Source organism: Danio rerio, chromosome 2 (assembly GCF_052040795.2).
Source record: "Danio rerio strain M-AB ecotype USA chromosome 2, GRCz13ab, whole genome shotgun sequence".
Classification (NCBI taxonomy): Eukaryota; Metazoa; Chordata; class Actinopteri; order Cypriniformes; family Danionidae; genus Danio; species Danio rerio.
The window spans coordinates 5,386,624-5,404,892 of record NC_141022.1 but is presented as its reverse complement, the minus strand read 5'-3'; the positions used below and the strand labels follow the sequence as shown (position 1 = coordinate 5,404,892).

The 18,269-nt window shown below is 39.4% G+C and overlaps 1 long non-coding RNA gene across 1 annotated transcript; it reads left to right on the top strand.

Annotated features, from left to right (window-relative positions):
• Positions 1-225: 225 nt before the first annotated feature.
• LOC141377736 (uncharacterized) lies at positions 226-18,269 on the top strand. Its single transcript, XR_015478160.1, has 4 exons — positions 226-2,391; positions 16,846-16,972; positions 17,069-17,174; positions 17,275-18,269. It is a non-coding gene; the product is annotated as an uncharacterized LOC141377736 (long non-coding RNA).

Here is an 18,269-nt window from a genome sequence, read left to right as displayed (position 1 = left end):
GAGATGAAACGAGATGTGTTACCGCTAACTAAACTGACCAGGGCACGAGCAACAAAAAATGATCATGCTTCTGTAACATCACATCACCATTATGGGGGACATATCAGAGTTCAATCGTTGATGCGCATGTTGCTGGTGCATCTGTGACCAAGACGGAATGTCTTTATGATGTATCAAGAGCCACAGTATCCAGAGTAATGTCAGCAAACCACTAAGAAAGACAAAGGACATCCAACAGGAGTAAACAGTGGACGTAAGAGGAAGCTGTTAGAAAGGGATGTCCAGGTGTTAACCCGGAAGTGTGGACCACAACTCGTCGTCTACAGGGTCAATATACATGGCCAGGCTATATAGCTAAACTTTTGGTCACACATGGTAATACCAAACGTCGGTTTCAATGGTGCCATTAGCAAAATTCTTGGGCAGTGGACAGTGTGAAACCTGTTGTTCTCTGACGAGTCCACCTACACCGTCTTTCCCACATCCGGGAGAGTTACGGTGTGGAGAAGCCCCAAAGAAGCGAACCACTCAGACTGTAGCATGCCCAGAGTGAAGCATGGGGATGGGTCAGCGATGGTTTTATGAAGTCAGATCAGTCTCAAAAATAATACATTTGCAAAAATAAAACTCATACATGCACATGTACAATTCAAAACCCAATTCGAATATGCAAAAATCCAAATCAAAAATTTAAAACACCATGTGTGAATCCAGAAATTATTCAGAAATTATAAATACTTCCCCAAATTAACTGAATGAATTTACTTATTGAATTAGCATATTTATGAATTGTGTTTTGAATTTACGAATTAAATTTGTGTATTTATGAATTGTGTTTAGGATTTATGTATTGAATTTGTGTATTTATGAATTGTGTTTAGGATTTATGTATTGAATTTGTGTATTTATGAATTGTGTTTAGGATTTATGTATTGAATTTGTGTATTTATGAATTGTGTTTTAGATTTACGTATTGAATTTGTATACTGATGTACTGTGTTTTGCATTTACAAATTAATTCAGCATATTTATGTATTGTGTTTTTAATTACAGAATTGTGTTTTGCGTATTTGTGAATTGTTTTGCGTTCACAAGTTAAATTTAGATATTTATGAATTGTTTTAAATTTACAATTGGATTTAAATAATTATGAGTTGTTTTTCGAATTTATGAATTTAATTTGCATATTTAGTATAAATTGTGTTTTGAATTTGCGAATTGTATTTACAAATTTATAACTTGTTTTGCATTTCCAAATTCAATAAGCATATTTATGAATTGTTTTTAATTACCGAATTGTGTTTTGCATATTTATGATGTTTTGAATTTATGAAATTAATTTGCATATTTATGAATTGTGTTTTGAATTTGCGAATTCTATTCCTCTAAATGCAAATTGTATATGAATTTTTACAATTTTTTTTGCAAATGTATTATTTTTGAGACTGATCTGGCTCCATTTTGTTTGGGCTGCAATATCATGGCATTCCCTATGCCCAATACTTGTGCTAGATGAGCTCTGCCAATGGCTACCAAACCATTCTGGGGGACCCAATGGTTCAAACATTGTATCCTTAAGGCGGTGCCATGTATCAGGATGATAATGCACCAACACACGCATCAAGACTGGCGACAGTGGTTTGATGAACATGAAAGTGAAATTTAACATCTCCCATGGCCTGCACAGTCACCAGATCTAAATATTATTGAGCGACTGGGGTTTTGGAAAATCGAGTAAGGAAATATTTTCCTCCTCCAGCATCATGTAGTGACCTGGCCACTATTCTGCAAGAAGAACGGCTCAAAAGCTTTCTAGCCACCGTTCCGAACTTGTATCTGTCATTCCCAAGATGAATTGATGCTATATTGGCCGCTAAAAGAGACCCTACCCCATACTAACTAATTAATATTATTACAGGTTGTCATAAGCACACCATACTCCTTGTAAAACATCGTGCAATACTGAATGTGCTCCACACAGGTGAGTGGGCTTGACAAACCACCTGTAGAAACACAATTTCTACTTTCCGTATGCTCACAGTCGCTTTGGATAAAAGCATCTGCTAAATGACTAGATGTAAATACATCCTTTTTAAAGTTACACATCTTTTTTAAAGTTCATTATTTTAAATGTAGACGAGTGACAAAAGCATCTGGCTCCACCCTTTTGGTACTAAAAACCAAGGCCTAAAACTTTGTGATTTTATTTGTTTTAGTTTTTGCCATTTTTCTCTGCAGATTGTCCTTAAGGTTGGATCGCTGCTATCTATCAGTCACTTCTAGGACCCTGCAGAGATGTTTAATTAGGATCATCAAGTCTTGGATTTAAGACTGGCACTGAGGCGTCCATCTAGTCAGAGGATTGGAGTGCTGCAGTGATGCTTTTCTTCAGTAAGTTCCTCTAATCTCCACACATGATCTCTGGAGCTCAGCCACAGTTGCTCGGCTTGGCTGGACGTCCGGTTACAAATGTACCCATTCTGTGCTCCTGAGAGTGTTCAATGCAGCAAATTTCTGTCTCTTTTCCAAGATCAGATCTCTACTTTAACACAGTCTTGTTCCTGAGTCTGCAGGCAGTTCATCAAACCTCTTAAGTTTTGCATCGATATGCATTTTTAATATACAATTTTCACTATTAAACTATATAGCCAGCTGTGTGTTTCCAAATCGAGAGATTTCCACAGTCAGTGTGTTATTAATGATGATCCAGAGTTAAATGTCTGATGTCGCAGCAATACAATCTATCCATTTTCATTACTGTATATAGAGTGTATTGATGTGCAAAATCTGTTTACTGAAGTATTGATATTTAATCATTCATTGACCAGCCAATGTGTTAGATTTACTGTCCGGCTTTTGTTTCTGGTTAAGTGGTTTTAATGAGCTCAGCTTGTGACTGAAGGCTTGGCTTCTGACTGTCACCGCTGAGGCTTGAAGCTCAGTTTCTCCAAAGCAACACGAGCGTTGATTGACATTAATGAGTACCAATCCAGCTAACTGCCTAGGGAATGTAAAGACAGCTCAAGACATTTCTGACACTTCCGTATTATCCTAAAGATAATGAGGCTAAATTATTTGAGCTTTGCATAGACTGTAGATTAGTTTTCATTTTAGAATGTGCCTGTTGACTCTTTAATTTGATTTGTTTACAAGTTATTAATTTCATTCATTAATTAAATAAAAATCACCTAGATTTTTTTAAATTGCTAAATTGATCTTGAGAGATGTTTTAGACAAAGTACAACAATGTCATTCAGACCTGCAACACATGGAAAAAAAGTTGTGACAGGAGCAATTTAGGGCTAGTAACCAGGTAAATTGGTTAAATAATGATACGATTTGATTTGGTTTAGTCCTTTGGGAGCAAAGATGGGCTGAGGATTGCCAATTAGCCAACAAATATGTGAGAATATTATGGAAATGTTTAAAAACAAGGTTCCTCAAAGAATGATAGGAAGACATTTGGATATTTCACCTTTAGCAGTGCAGAACATCATTAAAAGATTGAAGAAATCTGGAGGAATTGCAGTGCGTAAAGGACAAGGGCGCAAGCCAAAGCTAAACAACCGTGATCTCTGATCCCTTAAGCCTGGTTTGAACTTCTGCGTCAAGTGATCAGCGTGACTCACGGTGCATGCAATGCGGGTAGCTGTGCATTTATAGTTCTGTATGCTGTTTATGTTGGTCTGCATTAACACTTTCAAAATGCTAGCTGGCAGTGAGGTGTTTAAGTTCCTCTGTGTCAGGTTTCTTCTCTGGTGTTTTGTTTTTTTCTGAACGCTTCCTTAATGTACACGTGGCTCAAACTCGCTCATTTTGAGGCAGGAACCGGCGGACGTGCAGCAACTTTAACCATGAGGTAAACACAAAACAAAACTTTCAATCCGAAGCTCCTTCCCAGGACTCCACACTTGTAAACAATCGCTGTATCGGGCTCGCGCGACTCTCTGTCCCACCCACACTCATCAGCTCTACCAAGCAGACCAATCACAGTGTTTGTGCTTTGCGTCCTTGCGACGTGTAATTGCATTTTTTAAGAGGTGCGCGTCAGCGACAGCCATGGCGAGGGCTATGCTTCCACGCAAAGGCCGCGCCGTAGCATACGTGTGCTCTTGATTCAGAAGTATAAATCAGCCTTTAGGCGGCACTGCATCAAGGATCATCATGCAACTAGAAGCGATTTCACCACATGGGCTCAGGACTATTACGTAGTAACATCCACAAATGCCAGGTATATCTGTGCTGTGCCAAAAGGAAGCTCTATGTTAACAGTGTCCAGAAGCGACGTCGACTTCTCTGGGCTCGGAGGCATCAAGAAAAGACGATCACACAGTGGAAACATTTACTGTGATGAAGCAGTATTTTTGGGGAGAAATGCACGCCGTGTGCTCTGGACCAAAAAAGAAAAGAATCATCCAGCAACAAGTCTAAAAGCCAGAGTCTGTCATGGTATGGGGTTGTGTCAGTGCCCTTGGCAAAGGTAACTTGCACTTCTGTGATTGCATCATTACTGTTGAAAAGTAAATTTAGTACTATTGTACATATTTATTTTGGAGCCCAATATGCTGCCTTCTTTTCCAGGGACACCCATGCATATTTCAACAAGACAATGCAAAACCAGTCTGCACACATTACAAAGTCCTGGTTGTAAAGGAAGAGAATACAGGTATTTGACTGGCCTGTCTACAGTCCCGACCTGTTTCCAATAGAGAATTTGTGATGCATTTTAAGCGCAAAAAATATTGGGTGTATTGGGTGGTGTTGCACGACGTGTGCGAAGTATTAGGGGACCGGGCGGGATATGCGCCATTTCCAAGAGATTATAATTTGTTCGCGGGCGTCCCACAAATGCATAGAGAGTCCCGGAACTTAGAAAGAGACTTGGGTTGTCTGAAAACTAAAAAAAAAAAAAAAAAAACGTAGCTCCTGGGATGTACTTGGCGCTCTCCAAAAATGTATATAGCGGTACATTTACAGAATGAGCCCGAGTTGCTCAAAACGCTTTTTTTTCGGATGCATTTTTTTTTGATGGACAAAAGTTTTTGATGTAGTGTAAATGTGACTGACCCAATATGACGTCCAATCAGATTGATCCAAACTCACTATAAGTAGCCTAGTTAGAGCTACTGCCTTAACTTCATTTTCCGAAGAAACCCCCCCCCCCATCCACTCCTTCTCCTCCTTTCCTCCTTTACCATGAGGAGCTCTCGAGAACCACCTGATCTCGTACTCCCCTCACATGCTCTATAGATTAGGCGGGAGCCCTGGGCTCAACTATCTCAGAGCTCAGGGTTCTCTTCCGGGACAGCATGCCAAACCTGCTAACTTGCTAACAGTTGTCAAACAATATCTAAGTGTGAACTCTTGAAATTTCAGTTTTGGTTTGCAGTGAACTTAATTTCTTTTTTTAAACAAACAGAAGTGAGTTCACACAGAGGGCAGCTTTTTGTTAATTTTTCCATACGTTCGGTCAGTCAAGTTTATCGCTTCATACGAGTTCCTGTATGGTTGTGTTTAGTTTCATCTCTCTCAGTGTCTCTTCTCGATTGCGGCATGCGAAAGTGACCTCAGGTGTTCAAGGTGTGGGTTTATATTCGAGAAAATGAGCCTTGTTGCCTTGAAGACGTGAGCTAGGAGTGTCTGGCATGAATAATTCTGTGCTCGCCTGTTGGTTTTTACTGTTCCCGTTGTGCTAAGCAAGAAGCTCATCAATTGTTGCTGTCAGTAGCGCAGTATTCCTGAGGGCTCAGGTGTGTTTACTGTCTAACAGGGGAATGTTTTGCGCCTTGCTCCCAGAACTGTGCATCAGCTCTGATCAGGCTGTGTAAACGGTGTGTGTGTTATTTAGTTTGAACATTCTGATGTGTTTACAAGTGCAGTTTCATAAACACGTACATATTTTGCACATAATTTATGGCAAAGCATCAGATTTAACTGTACAAGTCATTTTTTGGAGGCAACTTCATCTAAATGGCTCAGTTTGAAATGTTCTGCTTTGTGTTTTGCTGATAGTGTGCTTTTTTCTTTTGTAATGCACAATGAGTGCCATAAAAACATTACTAGTAGCAGTCAGACAGTAGGAAGAATCTTTTTAGAATAACATACAGATCAGATTGGACTACTGAAAGTGAAATGCTGTGTAGCCTTAAAGGTGCAGTAGGTGAACTTCCACAATGCTAACAGCTTAGCATAAATCTCTGAATCACAGTCCCTCCCCTGGTGTCTAGAGCCACGCCTCCTTAAACACGAGCACAGCAAAAGAACCCTCTCTCATGTGTTAAAAGCGACTAGTGCTTGTCCGGCGGCGAGCAAGCCAAACTGACATGCGATTTCAGAGCGGATATTTAGAGTTGCATGGTAAACAATATAGGGAGAGACTAGGCGGAATAGCGCTATTTACTTGTGTTTTGTTGTTAAACTAATTAAAATCTACATCATCGATGCTGTAAAGGTCCCTCATGAAACTGAAAATAGTCTTGTTAATCTTTCATCTGATGATTTTAGTGGCTGAACAACACTTCTGTGAGGATATAACCTGTTTGTAACAACAACATCTAACGTTACATCGGCTTTGCGTGAAGCTAAACAGTTTTACAACAGAACATTACCTGTCTAAGAGAAATCCTTCAGCCATAGTGTCATCCTTTCTCCAACGTGCAAAGGTAACTCCAATATCGATTCAGGTTTTTAAAAAGTTTTGATATAGCAGGTTTTTACCGATCGCGCGCGTGCTCTCTCTCTCATGAACGCGCGGAGGTCGGCGGAGCTGCGTACAAGCGGCTGCGCAGTTGTTCAAATCTGCTTTTGCTGACAGACAGATTGGGCTATTATCGGAATTATGAGAGATGTCGGCCTGACTCTATTTAAATGGATGAACATTTTTTTGTTTTTTGCCTTACCTAAAATATAAAAGTACATTTAAATACATTTAGATCATTTACTGCAGTGGTACCCAACCCCCGGGCAGCAGACCGGTACCGGTCCATGGATCAATCAGCACCGGGCCACACAAGAATTAATTATCTTTAAGTTGGCAGATAAAGTAGCTGCATTTAAAGCCAAACTGGATTTGTGGGGACAGCGCGTGAACAGAATAAAGTTATTACTTCCTAATGTTATAATAACATTGTAATGTTGAAGCAATGTGCTGATAAAGTTCCATATAAGTACACAGTGGATTCAGGTTTACTGTTGTTATTATTTCAACCCCCGGTCTACAGTAAAATTATCAAGCGTTGACCGGTCCGCAGTTAGAAAAGGTTGGGGACCACTGATTTACTGTAATCATTACTATTAGACTGTAAAGAGACTTTCAACCAGCACAACAAAAAATGCTTTTGAAGACAATCAACTACTGCACCTTTAATAAAATGATAAAATGTATCTTTACATTCGTAAACCTGATGATAACGCCAGAGGCAATAGGAATGGAGCAAGAAAGAGAACCAGGCTTGGGATGTTTTATATTGTGTGTGGCAGAGAGACAAAATGTGAAATTTGTGACTGAAGTTGCATGAGTATATTTGTAGGAATAACCAACAATACAGTGTACACTGAAAAAACGATTCATTGTATTTACTAAATTGTACTAAATGTGGTTACAAACAATTGATATGGGCTGAATTTAAGCAAATTAAATTTAGTAATGTTCAACTTAATTTGTTTAAATTCAGCCCATATCAATTGTTTGCAACCACTTGGCCTAAATTTTGTAAATCCAATGAATCATTTTTTTCAGTGTACAATTTTTTTTCCCCCCAAAAATCATTCAAATATGTAAATTAGGTACCACAAATATATCAAATCTTCATTTTTTGATTAGTATTATGCATTTTCAACTAAATTTTGACTATTTTTAAAGGTGCAGTATGTACATTTGACACCCAGTGGCTTTACTAGGTATTGCACGCCTGATTCAAAACGCACGCAAGCGCAGGTTGCCAGATTGATGTCACCAACAGCACTGTGCCTGACAGCATCAACGCTTCCCATTCACTTTAAATGATTGACTTCATGCGTTGTCTAACTGAATTGTCGTCAGTATTTCTTAACCTTTTAACTGTTAACGAAAACATTAGCCAATCACTTCACTTCATGCAAATACCCCTGTTTGGACAGTAGCGGACTGTGGACTAATTTCATTGCTTGATGCTGCTATGACGATCGTTGCCCCAATTTCGGACACGCCCTCCATCAAGTGACACTGAACACCTATGTGAATTGGGCATAACTGTCGAGCCTAAAGGCTGATTTAAAGGGCACCTATGTTGAAAAATCTACTTTTCAAGCTATTTGGACAGACATATGTGTATATATAGTGTAAAGACCATCATATTGGGGTGATATAAACACACCCAGTCCTTTTCATTTTCAATTTAAAAACATAAAAATGGTGGACCAATTGTAGCGGTTTCCAGACTGACCGCAACTTGACGTAGGAGTGCGGTCCCCCCGCCCACCGAATTGATTGACAGCTGCGCGCATTAACATGTCCCGGTAGTCACATGTATCAACAAGACCAGACATACGCAAAGCAACCAGGAAGAAGAGGTCTGTTCAGTTCAGTAGGATCAGCAATCATCATCAAATGTGATCAAGAGTGAGTTTCACATGTTTAAAGTGTTTTAAAACAGTGCACGTGTGCAATGAAGTACAGCGATTTACTTCAGCTTTACTTCATCAGCACAGCCTCGTGCAGGCCCGGATTGGCTAATCGGGAGGACCGGGAGAATTCCCGGTGGGCCGGTCTGTTTTTTGGCCGTGAGGGCCGGTGTTCCTAGCTCCAGAATCTGTTGCTTTCAGCAGTCACACTTTTTAAAAATAATTTATTTATTTACTTGACCACAGCCTTCTTATTCATTATTTTACCGCAGCTCTGCTCTTTTTATCTATTTTTTATCTAGTAGATAAGTCACTTCTTTATGCACAGCTGTTGTGGTACAGTGGTTAGCATGTTACGTTGTGGCGCTGCCAACCTGGGTTCGATCCTCGCCTGAGAAACACACTTTTTTTTTTTTCATTTTTATTGTTAAGACAATACTGCAATGGTTGTTGAACATTTGAAGTTCTAAAACAGCTGTTTTCTCAAAAAAAAGATGTGATAGTGTAATTAGAAACTGAATTGGAAATGACCTTATTTTAATATAGTCAGTGGTGAACTGAGGTGGGCCGGTCTAAGGCTTGAAACTCCAGGGCTGAAAAAGAGTTCCACTCCGGCCCTGGCCTCGTGTCATTTATAACATTTATAAAAGAAGATGCTTCAATCCCGGTGGACGTTAAATCAGGTTCATTTTGTACACTAACATAATTATGTTAACCTAATCAATTTCCATTGGCACAATTTGAAGGATTTGTGTGGAACCCAGCATTTTTGCAGTGTACATTTTTCAGTGCAGGGTTACACACATTTCATTCATGTTGTCCCAACACAAACAGATTAGGTTAACTTAACAAACGTAAGTGGAATAAACATAAAACAATTAAGTTGTTTAAAAACTCAAAAATTGTGCTGTTTCAGCTCATTTGAAATATAAACCACATTAGTGGCACATTAAATTTGTAGAGTCGTACTGTTTTTTAGTTCCATTAATTACAATTGCAAACATGTTAATGTTATTCACTAAAATGTGCAGGAATTGTTTGCAAATCTAAGCCCCAGTTCAAGCTGATAGGAGCAACTTCATAGAGCAGCTCCTCTAGATGGCGCAGGCTGATAATCCTGCTGTTACCTGTAAAGCTGCACAGCTGACTGCAAACTGGAGCTTCAGCAGCCAGTGAGTTTAAATCCTTGGCCAGTGTTTTCTGTAGGGTCATTCCTTGGCTAAAATTTTCATTTTCATAGATGGTAATGAAAGTGTTTGTATTAAATGCCATGTGGATTTTTAAAAAAATGTTCTTATAACCTAAGAAATAACATTAATAATTTGTCTCAAAGAACTGACCCTGAGGTGACCCATTCTTTAATGTCCAGTCCAGCATACGCATCTGAAAGCGTTCAGTGGTGTTCCGATCAATTGGCAGTCAGTTCATGTGTGAAAACAAAGCCTTCTTTCACAGATTGAGCCCGCTCAATTTTATCATTGTCATCCTGGAAATTGCCCGTGGGGTGCGTCTTATGGTAATTGAAGACCAGGGTTGTTCCAGCAAATATTGATGTCTTACTACTTTTGAAGTTTAAAATTTAATATTGTGCTATATAAAAAGAAATACAGACATGTCTGAAAACATTTCTATTATTTTATGCAAAAAAATTGGGAAGAAGAAATGTCATCAGATGTTTATGTCATCAGATGAAGTATGTTTTACTAAAACACTTAATCCATTTAAATCAACTTAAATTAAAATTTAAACTAAATTAAATTTTTTTTTTTTATAAATATTTCAATAAATATAGGTCATATATTTTGGTCCATTTGAACAAAACAGATTTATTTATTTAAGGGATATATTTATTACATTAATATTTTAGTCACTGGACATCTTTAGTAACAGGAAGATAATGTATTTAAAATCAATGTGAAATATTGGGAAAAAGATTACAAATTACAACATTTCAATAGAATTTTATACATTTTTTGTTTCTCTTGATTTTTGTTCTTTTTCAATTTTTATCAAGTATTTTTCCCTAACATACATCTTACCTGACAAAAGTCTTGTCGTCGATCCCAGTTGTAAGAGCAGCAAATAATAACTTGACTTCTAGTTGATCATTTGGAAAAGTGGCAGAAGGTTGATTTGTCTGTTAAGCTGCATCCCAATCATCACAAATACTACAGAAGACCAACTGGAACCCACATGGACCCAAGATTATCAAAAAATTCAGTCAAGTTTGGTGAAGGAAAATGTCATGGTTTGGGGATACATTTAGTATGGAGGCGTGCGAGAGATCTGCAGAGTGGACGGCAACATCAACAGGCTGAGGTATCAAGACATTTGTGCTGCCCATTACATTAAAAACCACAGGAGAGGGCAAATTCTCCAGCAGGATAGCGCTCCTTCTCATACTTCAGCCTCCACATCAAAGCTCCTGAAAGCAAAGAAGGTCAAGGTGCTCCAGGGTTGGCCAGCCCAGTCACCAGACTTGGCCATTATTGAGCATGTCTGAGGTAAGATGAAGGAGGAGTCCTGGGAGTCCTGCAAGAACACTTTTTTTTGCCATTCCAGATGACTTTATTAATAAGTGATTTGAGTCATTGCAGAGATGTATGGATGCAGTCCTCCAAACTCATGAGAATCATACATAACAAATATTCTTTCTCCACTGCAGCATGACTTTATACTCTACATTGCACATTATTGTAAAAGTGACAAGACTTTTGTCTAAGCAAAGTCAGACTTTACTGTCTTAATTAAATAACTAAAAATCAAGACATGATCATAATTTATTTTGTTAAAATAAGCGTAATCTAAAGGTCTTTGCCTTTCATGTAAGCCACTTCTGATACCAAATGATCAACTACAAGTCAAGTTATTATTTTTTGTTCCTAAAACTTGGATAGGCGGCAAGACTTTTGTCAGGTAGTGTAAATGGATATATTCTAAATATTATTTAATATCGTTAATATCATTTATATATACAGTATAGGCTCCTGAGTGAATTTGAGGTATACCTGCAAACAAAGAGACGTCTATTAATAATTCATCACCTTCATTTTGAAAACACAATACAGAACACTGAGAATTATGAATGCCTCTTATTTTGTATTGTATTTACTACTTTTATCTGCAATAAACCCGCATTGCTTAATTTATGAGCGGATTGATATCTCAGAAAACGGGCAAGACCTCACCATCACACCTCCAGTCTTGATGGATGTGGGATCAACAGGCCATGTATGTAAATTCAGAGCATGTTTTCTGCGCATCGGATGCACCAGTGTCTCTCTCTCTCTCACACACCCACACACACACACAAGCTGACTGACATCCACTTAATGGAAAACATTTCCTGTTTTTGTCTCAACCCTAATTTAAAATAAGTAAACCGGTGTTTCATTGCAAAAAACAAACAAACAAACAAACAAACAAAACAGACATGGGTGTCTTTGATGCAAAAATAATGTTATTCAGAATCCTATCAAATATTAAAGATAAGAATTGTAAGTAGCCACTCAAACCACCTCTATACTTTCTTCTTCTGAAGCGCCTAGGTGAACTGAACCAGCGCTGTGTGTGTGTGTGTGTGTGTGTGTGTGTGTGTGTGTGTGTGTGTGTGTGTGTGTGTGTGTGTGTGTGTGTGTGTGTGTGTGTGTGTGTCTGTCTTCCTATAATTAAAAAAAAAAACATTAGTAGTTCAACTAGCATTATAAAACCAATTTTGTATAACCAAAGGTATGAAGCTAAATCAGTCTAAAAAAAAAATACATTAACAATGTGATCATAGATGAATTAAATTTACAAATTGGAATGCAACACACAATTAGTAAATTCACACGTAAAAATATTGTTGCCAAATGACTCTGATTTGTTTATTTATGAATCGTGTTTTGATTTTATGAAGTGGATTTGTTTATTTTTTAATCGTGTTTTAAATTTACGAATTGAATTTGTGTTTTTTAATGGTGTTTAGAATTTTATTAATTGGATTTGTTTGTTTTTGCATCGTGTTTTGAACTTATAAGTTAAATTTGTGTGTTTTTGACTGGTGTTACTTTTGAATTTACAAATTGGATTTGTGTATTTTTTTTAATCGTTTTTAAATTTATGAATTGGATTAGTGTATTTGCGAATCGTGTTTTATATTTATGAATTGGATTTGTGTGTTTTTGAATCCTGTTTTGAATTTACGAATTGGATTTATGTATTTATAGATTGCGTTTTGATTTTACGAATTGGACTTGTGTATTATTGAATCATGCTTTGAACTTTAAATGTGTTTTTTGGGCGAGGCAGTGGTGCAGTAGGTAGTGCTGTCGCCTCACAGCAAGAAGGTCGCTGGTTCGAACCTCGGCTCAGTTGGCGTTTCTGTGTGGAGTTTGCATGTTCTCCCTGCCTTCGCATGGGTTTCCTCCGGGTGCTCCGGTTTCCCCCACAGTCCAAAGACATGTGGTACAGGTGAATTGGGTAGGCTAAATTGTCCGTAGTATATGAGTGTGTGTGTGAATATGTGTGTGGATGTTTCCCAGAGATGGGTTGCGGCTGGAAGGGCATCCGCTGCACAAAAAAAACTTGCTGGATAGGTTGGTGGTTCATTCTGCTGTGGCGACCCCGGATTAATAAAGGGACTAAGCCAGGTGTGGGCAAACTTGATCCTGAAGGGATCCAACCCTATTCAAACAGAACTCCCTATAGAGTTCAAGTGATCTGGAAGACACTGATTAGTTTGTTCAGGTGTGTTTGACTAGTGTTGGAACAAAACTCTGGACTCAGGCCCGGATTGGCTAATCGGGAGGACTGGGAGAATTCCCGGTGGGCCGGTCCGTTTTTTGCCCGCGAGGGCCGGTATCCCTAGCTCCAGAATCGGTTGCTCTCAGCAGTCACACTTTTTAAATTTATTTATCTATTTACTTGACCACAGCCTTTTTATTCATTATTTTACCGCAGCTCTACTCTTTTTATCTATTTTCTCGCAGCTTAGTGAGCAAGTTGCGGCCTGCAGGTTAATAATGATAAAACTTGGTGTTTTCACTCAACAGCTGTTGTGGTTCAGTGGATAACATGTTAGTTTTCGACCCTGTAGACCCGGGTTCGATCCTCGTCTGAGTAAATCTTTTTTTTTTTTTTTTCATTTTTATTGTTAAGACATATAATACTGTTAGGGTTGTTGAACATTTGAAGTTCTAAAGCAGTTGTTTTCACAAAAAAAGACGTGATAGTGTCATTAGAAACTGAATTGGAAATGACCTTATTTTAATATAGTCAGTCGTGAACTGAGGTGGGCCGGTCTGAGGCTTGAAACTCCAGGGCTGAAAAGGAGTCCCACTCCGGCCCTGCCTGGACTAAGCCAACAAGAAAATGAATGAATGAATGAAATGTGTTATTTTTGAGACTGATCTGGCTCCATACATAGGCTCTGTCTACATATCCACATGTACCCCTACAGCCACACACCGCGTCAGATCCAAATCCCCTTAGCACAGCTTTTCTCCGGCGTACTGTATGAACATAATCTGCCAAAAAACATAATAAAGAACTGCGCTTTTTAATCAGAGTTTACTCAACAAGCCTGTTCGCCTTGCTGGAGGTATGATATCATATATATTGATCAGAGCATAAATCAGATTAAACGCATAGAGTACGTGTTTAAGGTAATTTAACTGCTTGGCAGGATAAATGCTGAAAGCACAATCTATAATTCAGTTTTATCACCTGTTCACACACACTCAGGCTGTTTGTACATCTGTGAGTTGGACTGAGATTTTCCAGGGATGTTCTCTGAACCCGCAGGCCTGCTTTGTGATTCATGGCCTTTTTTGCATTGACTTAAATCCTCATAATTCTGAAATGTCCCACAAAGCCTCAGCACATGATAAGCCTCTCACTCGCCACACACGAATTGTGTCTTTAAGCACATTATCATCACCTCCGCCTCTTCTTTGCTAAGCTATGTAATTGAATCCAGGCTTGAGAATAATCACAGCTTCTTTTCGAGACAATTTCCTGCGCATTTGCATTCGCTGGATGGTGGAAAGCCTTTCAGTTTCCCTGCCAAGAGTTTTGTTGAATGCACAGAATCTTAAAATGGGTTGATTATTATTTCTCTAATTGATTTTTGGTAGTATGATATTCTGCATGCTAATGCTACTGTATGTACGCTCTAAAAAAGGATGTTAAAATGGTATTTAGTGTTGTTTAAATTTAATTGAAACATTTACATTTAGATTTGTCATTTAGCACAGCGGTCCCCAACTTCCAGTGCCAGTCTGTGGATCAATTGGTACCGGCCCGCGCACACGAAAAAGTCATCAATTATTTCCATTTGATTTATTGTCTTGACGAGATAATGAAAGACCTTTTATTTTGAAAAATCTGGTCACCCTTTTATTTTGATTGTCCGTTTGTTGAATTCAAGTTACAATTTTCTTTGTTTCTTTGCGAAGGTGAAAAGGCCCAGTGAAAGACCCAAGAACTGCTAAGGCACAGGTGTCAAACTCAGTTCCAATAGGGCCGCAGCTCTGCACAGTTTAGTTCCAAACCTAATTAAACACACCTTATCAAACTAATTGAGTCCTTCAGGCTTATTTGAAACCTACAGGTAAGTGTGTTGGAGCAGAACTAAACTGTGCAGGGCTTCGGCCCTCCAGGAATTGAGTTTGACACCCCTGTGCTAAGGAATGGATGCGCAACCCATTTGTCAACAAATCGGGTGAATCCAGCAAGTCTGTGCAAGAAAATCAACTGCTGTAGATCGCAAAGGATGGCGGTCATTCACATATAGGGAATATGCCGAGCTAGTGTTTTTCCCATACTGATAAACTTCCGGCGACCTGTTATTGTGAACTTTTTTCTGTTTTATACGGTTCCTTTTACAATATTGATGTTGAAATGTCATTAAAATACATTCAGTTAAATAAACTTTGCCATTTATTTAGTTGCTTAAGCATAAAACGAGACAAAAAGCCGTTTACTCGCACGCGCCCGTCAGAATCGGCAGGCTAGCGCAGAAGATCCATTGAATATACTGGGGTAAAACAAATGCTCATGTTATAAAGACATGGCGGGGGAACATGTTATTTAATGCAGTGCTTCTTGTACAATCTGAGACCCACTTTAAATCGGATATCACTCAGCTAGTAGAGATCGCTGATTTTTAAAGAAAACAGACGTTAAACGCACCGATTTTGCATTTGCATTCAATTGGCCGAAAGCGCTTAACCCAGGTTAATGGCAAATTAAAAGTCATATTAGCATGCTTCGGCATATACCCTATTGCATATTCAAGTTCGTTATTTCCAGTGGAGGTGCGCTGTTTGGATTTTGCAGACACTTTTGGCCAAAGCAACTTACAATTGAAGAGGCATTCAGCGATTCAACAGGAGGCAATACATGCAAGAATTGCTATCTATAGAAATTAGCTGTTAGTGCTTAGAGAATGAATACAATTCATCTTTATTCCTACAGGGTATATGTGTAACGGAGGCCAGCTAGTAAGTGCTGTTCAGGTAAACCTCACTCCTCTGACCTCTAAAGGTGCTCTAGCGACAGACGCTAAAGGCATGGGTCTTTAGCCTCCTTGTTAGAGCAACCGACTCCCATACGAAAGATTATCGGTTCGATACCTGGTCTGAGCGGGTTGGGTGGCGTTGCACCGGCGGGGTTACATTGGTGCTGTGACCCGGATGGGAGTGAGGTTTTTAAGCGGGTGAGTGTAATGGAGGCCAGCTAGTAAGTGCTGTTCAGGTAAACTTCACTCCTCTGACCTCTAAAGGTGCTCTAGCGACAGTTGCTTGACTCATGGGTCTTTAGCCTCCTTGTTAGAGCAACCGACTCCCATACGAAAGGTCACCGGTTCGATACCTAGTCTGAGCGGGTTGGGTGGCGTTGCACCTGCGGCGTTACATTGGTGCTGTGACCCGGATGGGAGTGAGGTTTTTAAGCGGGTGAGTGTAACGGAGGCCAGGTAGTAAGTGCTGTGCAGGTAAACTTCACTCCTCTGACCTCTAAAGGTGCTCTAGCGACAGACACTACAGGCAACGGTTAAAAACTTAAATCACTTTGTAATCATTCAATTCTAAAGGAGAAAAAATAGTTGTGCTGGAAAAGTGAAACAAAGTGCAGCCTCTTTCAATGTAATGTGTCTGGTCAACTCTGATGTCTCCCCCCCTCATGGCTCTGAGCAGATGTGATGAACGCTCCTCTGAGAGCCGTTACAATTTCAGAAAGTTCTTATTATTCTTTGTTTTGCAGTGTGGCATGAGGCTTTATCGGTGCTGTCGTATCTGGAGCAGACAGTCTGAGGCCGAAACCCTTGACTGAATAATGAGAGCCTTGTCTGTCAGCACTGGAAGAGCAGGAGAAATCTGTGGCTTTCCAGGTAGCCGACGTTTTGTATACGTGTGTACACTTGTGCTGTTTTTAAATAAACACCTGAACAAAATCATTTGTTTATTTGTCTTCGACTATTTATCAGGGCACGCCAAGTGGAATAAACAACTCCAGAATGTTTTATGCAGAGGATGGCTTACCAGCTGCAACCAAGTACTGGGAAAGCTAGTGGATTGTAATGCAGTTGTACTGTAAGTATAGTCACTTGTTCATTTATTAATTTTCCTGCAGCTTAATCCCTTTATTTATCAGGGTATTGTTGCTGACAGTGTCCATCCCTTATGACCACAGTGTACTTTTCTGATGGCTACTTCCAGCAGGATAACACACCATGTCATAAAGCGCAAATCATCTCAGACTGGTCTCATGGACATGACAATGAGTTCACTGTACTCAAATGGCCTCCACAGTCAGCAGATCTCAATCCAATAGAGCTTCTTTGGGATGTGGTGGAACGGGAGATTCGCATCATGGATGTGCAGCCGACAAATCTGCAGCAACTGCGTGATGCTATCATGTCAGTATGGACTAAAATCTCTGAGGAATATTTCCAGTGCCTTGCTGAATCTATGCCACGAAGGATTAAGGCAGTCCTGAAGGCAACCTAGTACTAGTATGGTGTACCTAATAAAGTGGCCGGTGAGTGTAGTGCAGATACAGTGGTCACTAAGAGAGAATGAATAAATAAAGCTAATCATTTCTGAGCTTGAAAACACGTATGAAAGTCAGCCGCACAAATTCTGTTATTGATTACAAATAATTGCCCAGAATCAAGAGGTGCTTTAGATATCCTGTCAGCCCGTGTCCAATAGTCGAACTCCAGGAATCATGCTGGCGGTTGATGTGGAAATCGAGTGTGACCAATGCTCCCCCTCCCTGCCATGTGTTTTAACTGGGTTAATGCCATTGATACCCTCACTGAGCTGACTTCAGCGGACTGCTAATATCCATCAGCCCTCTACAGACTTCTTTAATGGATTCCTGAGAGTCAGTGTGAATGAATGCGTGTTTCACTCAGCTCAGGCCTCATTTATATAAATACATGTGTACAAAAACATTTGATCTCAAAGCCACGCGAATGTTCATACTGTATTATTACATTCGGAAGTGGCTAAGCCTTCCCCGATGTCTGTCATATGCAGCCCTTTTCAGAAGCGACATCTTGAGGCTCACCTAAACTCTGGAACTCTGCCTTCGTAGCACAGTTCTGGAGGCAGACACTCTCTGTCAGTTTAAAACTAGATTAAAGACACATCTCTTTGCATTAGCATACACATAAAACACAA